The sequence below is a fragment of the Eulemur rufifrons genome, chromosome 17 (genome assembly GCF_041146395.1).
Source record: "Eulemur rufifrons isolate Redbay chromosome 17, OSU_ERuf_1, whole genome shotgun sequence".
In the NCBI taxonomy this organism is placed as follows: Eukaryota; Metazoa; Chordata; class Mammalia; order Primates; family Lemuridae; genus Eulemur; species Eulemur rufifrons.
In genome coordinates, this window is record NC_090999.1 from 45,732,142 (window position 1) to 45,739,287 (window position 7,146).

At 35.3% G+C, this 7,146-nt stretch overlaps 1 pseudogene; it reads left to right on the plus strand.

Annotated features, from left to right (window-relative positions):
* The first annotated feature begins 4,162 nt into the window (after nt 1–4,162).
* Nucleotides 4,163–4,219, plus strand: LOC138398507 (U6 spliceosomal RNA; annotated as a pseudogene).
* Nucleotides 4,220–7,146: the final 2,927 nt, after the last annotated feature.

Sequence of the window (7,146 nt, forward strand, 5' to 3'; positions counted from 1 at the left end):
TTTGTATTATTTCCTAAAATCGAATACCTTTGGGATAACTGAAGGGACTTTGTAGTGGTCAAAAAACTTGGCTGGGTCTAAAAATTACTCTGGTTTAGAAAAAAAAGAACTAATAAACCCTTTCCTCACAGTAACAAATCTCTTTATTCTTTAAGAGTAACATAGAAGATTAATATATTTATAATTTTAAAGTCAGTTTGCCCAATACCTATTATGGTAAGGAAAACACATTAAATAGATTTTGCAAACCAAAAATAATTTTTCTTCACTTAAAACTTTGACTTAACTATTTAAAATGGTAGTATTTACCCTAAAAATATTTCAAGGCTTTCCCCTCCAAAAAAACTTTAAGATAACCCTGTGTCCTTTGTCAGAACTTCTCCAGAAGGCAAAACTTTAACGACATGCATATAGAACTTATTTTTTAAAAAAAGATGTGCAATGCTGCTAAAGTATTGCATAACAACACATACTGAGTGTCTTTAAAAACTTGTATCTACAATTTGGGCACATTTCAAATCTGATGTGTTTTTTAACAGCTTTATTGAGATATCATCCACATACCATAAAATTTAAAGTATGGCTTTTAATATAGTCACAGAGCTGTGAAACCATCACATAACCAATTTTAGAACATTTTCATCCTCCCAAAAAGAAACTCTGTATCCCTTAGCAGTCACAATAATTTCCCTTCAACTGCCTCAGCCCAAGAAAACCATTAATCTACTGTATGTCTCCATATATTTGCTTCTTTTGGACATTCCATGTAAATGAAATCATACAATATTATGGTCTTTTATGACTAATGACTAATGATGTTGAGGGTCTTTTCATGTACTTATTGACAATTTGTATTATCTTCTTTGAAAAAATGCGTATTCAAATCCATTGTCCATTTTTCAACTGGGGCTCTTTTTTTAATTGAGTTGTAAGAGTTCTTTGTATGTTCTGGATACTAGACCTTTATCAGATACATGATTTGAAAATACTTTCTACTATTTCCGTAGGTTGTCCTTTCGTATTCTTGATAGTATCTTTTGAAGCACAAAAGTTTATTAATTTTGATGAAGTCCAGTTTATCTATTTTTTTGGGGGGGGTGTTACTTGTGCCTTTTGTGTCATATCTAAACAGGCTTTGCCTAACCCAAGGTCATGAAGATTTACTCCTATATTTTCTTCTAACAGTTTTATAGTTTTAGCTCTTACATCACAGATCCTTTAGAGTTAATTTTTGTGTATACGTAAGGAATGATCTTCCTTCTTTTGTATGTAGTTATCCAATAGTTCCAGCACCATTTGTTGAAAGGATTGTTCTTTCTACATTCAATTGTCTTAGCATCCCTCCCCTCTGCTCCTCTCCCCCTGCTCAGGCTCCCCAAAATAAATAAATAAATAAAAAACAATTGTCTTAGCAACCTTATAAAAATAAATTGGTCATAAATGTAAGGGTTCATTTTTGGTCTCTCAATTCTATTCCATTAATTGTTATGTCTATGGTTATGCCACTGCCACCTGTCTTGATTACTGTACTTTTGTATTAAGTTTAGAAGTCAAGAAATGTGAGTCCTGTAACTTTGTTTTGGCAGTTCTGAGTACCTTGAATTTCCATATGAATTTTAGGACTAGCTTGTCAATTTCTGCAAAGAATCCAGCTGGGAATTATGATATGGATTATATTAACACTGTAGATCAATTGGCAAGTATTGCTATCTTAGAAATATTAAGTCTTCTGATCCATGAACATAGGCTATCTTTCCATTTACTTAGGTCATCTTTAATTTCTTTCAACAATGTTTTGTAGTTTCCAGAATACGCTTTTTTACTTCTTTTGTTAAATTAATTCCTAAGAATTTTATTCTTTTCAATGCTATTGTAGTTGGATTTTTAAGATTTCATTATATTTTTCATTTCTATCATGTAGAAATACAATTAATTTTTGTATATTGATCTTGCTGAATTTGTTAATTAGCTTTTTTTCTTGACACAGGGTCTTGCTTTGTCACCAAGGATGGAGTGCAGTGGCATGATTATAGCTTACTGCAGCCTCAAACTCCTGGGTTCAAATGATCCTCCAGCCTCAGCCTGCCAAGTAGCTGGGACTACAGAGTGTGCCACTATGCCTGGCTAATTTTTAAATTTTTTGTAGAGATGGGGGTCTCCTTATGTTTCCCAGGCTGGTCTCTAAATTCCTGGCCTCAAGTGATCCTCCCACCTTGGCCTCCCAAAGTGCTAGGATTATATTTATGAGCCACCATGCCTAGATGTTTATTAGTTTTAATAGGTTTTGTTGGTAGATTCCCTGGCATTTTCTATATATGAGAGAGATTAAGTCATGTGCAAATGTAGTTTTACTTTTTCTTTCTCAATCTGGATGTCTTTTATTTCATTTACTTGCCTAATTTGCCTGGCTAGAAACTCCAGTACAGTGTTTAATAGAAGCAGTAGGGTGGACATCCTTGTTTTATTCCCAATTTTAGGAGAAAAGCATTCAGTTTTTCACCATTAAATATGATGTTAGTTGTGGGTTCTTTGTAAATATCCTTTATCAGGTTGAAGAAGTTCCCTTCTATTTCTTGCTTGTTAAATGTTTTATTATGAAAGGCTGTTGGATTTTGTTAAATGCTTTTTCTGTATCAGTTGATACAATTACGTAGGATCATGTAGTTTTTGTACTTTATTGATATGTTGATTTATATTGCTTTTTACATGTTAAAACATCTTGCATTCCTGGGATAAATCCCACTTAGTCAAGGCATGTAATCTTTTTCACGTGTTGGGCAATATCTCCTCCTCTTCTATTTGTTGGAAGAAATTTTTAAAGCATTGGTATTAGCTCTGTTTTAAACATTTAATAAAATTCACCAGTGAAGCCATCTGGGCCTGGACTTTTCTGTGTGGGAAGTTTTAAAATTACTAATTTAGAGACTGGGTTCTGTGGTGCATGCGATAGTCCCAGGTATGCCAGATGCTAATGTGGGAGGATCCCCTGAGCCCAGGAGTTCCAGACCAGCCTGGGCAACATAGTGAGACCTCATCTTTAAGAAAATAAAAATACCCATTTCTTCTCTTTTCTTGTTATAGATCTATTCATATTTTGTATTTCTTCTTGAGTCAGTTTCAGTAGTTTGTGAATTTATAGGAATCTGTCCAGTTCATCTAAATTATCAAATTTGTTGGCATATAGTTGTTTATCATGTTCCTTTATAATTTATTTGATTTCTAGGTTTATCAATTTTGTTGATCTTTCAAATAAAGTTTTTTGTTATTGTTTTGAGAATTCCTTGTATATTCTGGATACACGTCTGTTACCAGATACTCATTTTTCATTTTCCACAATCTGTGGTTTGTGCTTTCATTTTCTTTCTTTCTTTCAATTTTTGGAGATGGGGTCTTGCTACATTGCCCAGGCTAGAGGACAGTGGCTGTTGACCTTAAAAATATTGATTTATGGAAATGCCCCCTATAATATTAGAGACAGAAATGATTTCAGGAGTTTTGCAAGGCTTTGCCCAGAATATGTGAACGTGTTGTGCACATATCAAAAGCTGCCTTACTTCAGGAGGGTGTCTCAATGGTCAGTAGCAGCTGCTTTCCAAGGTGACGCTGCAGTCTCAAGCCTGTACCTATGGCTAAAGTAATTAGCATAAGGGACAGCTCTTGCTTGACTTCTGAAGAATCTGTCGCAATATACAATAACCAGAGCCACTCTGTCTGTTTTTGCTAAACTGATAGTTTTATCTTAAAACTTAGAAGTTTGTCCTAAAAAGATTTTGTAAACATTTGTTCACATAGATAGAGTTAATTAAGGGATCTATAGAAGCCTTTTGAGAGACTTTGAACCTAAAACGACCTACCTGTTATTATGTAAATCTGTTACCCCTGGTAACCTATCACTGTACCTATAAATACTGATGTAAAATTTCAGTCTTGGCTCCACGATTGACCAGATTATCGTGAAGACCTCTGAGCACGCTGCTTTATCTATTTTCATAAATCTATTCTTTATAAACTATATTTTTGCCTCTGTGTATTATTTTATTTCTATTTCCTACTATTTTTTCATCCTTTGCGATGACCCTTGCCTGAAGGACCTGATTCTTTGCTGGGAGAGTAGCTAACTCCCACAAGTGGCCATTCACAGGCATGATCAAAGATCACTATAGTGCTCGCTTCTGCAGCACATATACTAAAATTGGAACGATACAGAGAAGATTAGCATTTTTAAGAATAAAAAAAAAATAGGCCGGGCGCGGTGGCTCACGCCTGTAATCCTAGCACTCTGGGAGGCCGAGGCGGGTGGATCGCTCAAGGTCAGGAGTTCGAGACCAGCCTGAGCAAGAGCGAGACCCCATCTCTAATAAAAATAGAAAAAAATTATATGGACAACTAAAAATATATATATAGAAAAATTAGCCGGGCATAGTGGCGCATGCCTGTAGTCCCAGCTACTCGGGAGGCTGAGGCAGGAGGATCGCTTGAGCCCAGGAGTTTGAGGTTGCTGTGAGCTAGGCTGACGCCACGGCACTCACTCTAGCCTGGGCAACAAAGTGAGACTCTGTCTCAAAAAAAAAAAAAAAAAAAAAGAATAAAAAAATAAAATAAATTAAAAAAAAAAACTCACTATAGCCTCAAACTCTTGAATGCTAGCAATCCTCCTGTCTCAGACTCCTGAGTATCTGAGACTACAGGAATGTGCCACCTTTTCCTGCTCTTTGTGCTTTCATTTTTTAAGTGTTTTTTGAAGAGAAGAAGATTTAGAAATTTTGCTGAAGTCAAATTTATCAATTATTTTATGGTTTGTGCTTTTTGTGTCCTATCAGAGAAACCTTTGCTTAATCCAAAGGCACTAAAATTTTCTCCTGTGTTTTCACAAAGCTTTATAATTTTAGGTTTTACATCTAGGTCTGTGAAACATTTTGAATTGATTTTTTTTTTTTGGTATGGTATAAGGCAACGTTTGAGGTTCACTTTTTGGATATGGAAGTCCATCATTTTTTGAAAGATTATTCTTCCCCGCATTGATCTGTCTTTGCACCCCTACTAAAAATCTCCCATATACGTGTGGGTTTATTTCTGGACTCCATTCTGTTCCATTTATTTCACCAATACCACATAGTCTTGCTTTCATCTTTGTAACAAATCTTGAAATCAGATAGTTTTTTAACTAACTGTTCTTTTTCAAAGTTGTTTGGTTATTCTAATTCCTATGTATTTCCATATAAATTTTAGAATCTGTCAATTTTTACTTTTAAAAATTATGCTGGGATTTTTATTGGGATGGAATTTATAGATCAATTTGTTAATAGATACTCAGTCTTGGAACATGATATTTGGGTTTTATTTATTCGAGTTGTCTTTAATTTCTCTCATTTGAATTTTCAGCATGTAGATCTTGCACATACTTTGTCAGATTTATATATAAATATGTCATGCTTTTTGGTGCTATTGCAAATGGTGCTGTTGTTTTAATTTCAATTTCCAATTGTTCCTCACTAGTATATGGAAATGCAATTGCTTTCTGTGTATTGGTCTTATATCTTGTGAGCTTGCTAAAGTCACTTAGTAGCTCAAATGGCTTTTGTGTGGATTCTTTTTTAAAAACATTTCTACATAGACAATCATGTTGACTGAGAATAGTTTCTTCCTTTCAGCTTTGTAGGTCTTTTATTTTCTAACTCCCTCTCCATGGAAATACACCCCTTAAACAACAACCCTCTGGATGGATTTTTCTTTGAAAAATATAAGGACAGCAAAGAAAGTGCCTATGGTAAACAAAATAATAATAAATAAAAATATAAGCAAAATGTACTATAATAATGAGTTAGAGAAACTATTGTGTTCTTTAATTCAAAAAAACAGAACATAAAAACAAACTCATACAAAAAGTTAGAAGAAAGGAGAAATGTCAAAAAAGAATATTAAAGGTTAAAACTCACCTAATCTTGCATCAATATCTTGCTTACTGGAAGTGGCATTTTTGAGACAAAGAAGGTAGGCTAACATTAACTGGAAGATGATGGAGATGGTGCTGGAGAAGATGGAGTGGGTGCTGGAGAATCAGGATTTGATTCTGTCACCGGAGGAGAGGCGCTTGCCACTAAAGCTGGTTTCTTGAAAAAAGTATCTAGGGTTCTTTGGACAGCCTTTTTCTTTTATGTATTTATTTATTTATTATCATAAATGGCCTTGTAGTGCCTGATGTTCTCACTAACTGCATGGTAAACCTTTGTAAACCACTCCATGTTAGGATCTTGCTGCTCCAGCTTAGCAAACCCTGCTTCAGCCAGACAAAAGCCTTCAGCTAATTCTTTTGTAGTAAACTTGCTTGGCTCTGGATCTTCTGATTCTTTGTGTTCTTGTGTTTCCATCAGCAGCTGCTTTATCTATCAGACTAGCTGCTAGTGTAAAGATGCAGTGCCAACAAACTCCTTACGCCATGCTGGTTTGTTTACATGCACAGAAGAAACTAGCTCCCGAATTAATTTAATCATAAATTTGTCCTTTTATTTATTTTTTGAGATGGAGTCTTGCTCTGGCATCTAGGCTACAGTGTGTGGTCTCAGTCTAACTCACAGCAACCTTAAACTCCTGGGCTCAGGTGATCCTCCTGCCTCAGCCTCTCAAGTAGTTGGGATTACAGGCGTGAGCCGCTGCGCTTGGCCTATAAGTTTATCCTCATGGGGAGCCTTGGGAGCCCACTCCTAAGTATGGTAAACAAGGTCATCTCTAATCTGGGGACTGCCTGTATTTAATCATTATAACAGCATTATGAAGTAATTATCCTCATTTTACAGATGATTTAACTCCAGGTAGTACTGGGTAGCACCTTTGTTTGTGATATCATCGCAGGCTGAGTAACTTTCTTTTCTCACTTTTTTTTTTAAGGCTAGTCAGGTGAAGCAGTGGGAGTAAAGAAACCACTCTGAGTAGCTTTTCTTCTCTACCTCCATACCCGTCATTAAAAACCCTTCACTCCATATCGTTCACTCTTTTCCAATACTTATGGTAGAAGGCAATTTTTTCCTCTTTTATTTCCCCAATAGAATACTTACCACCATGTACCTTATCTGTCTAAAATGACCATTTGTGTGTATTTCTGCTTCCTATACTAGGTAAAGACATCTGGAGGTCAAGAACTTATCTTTG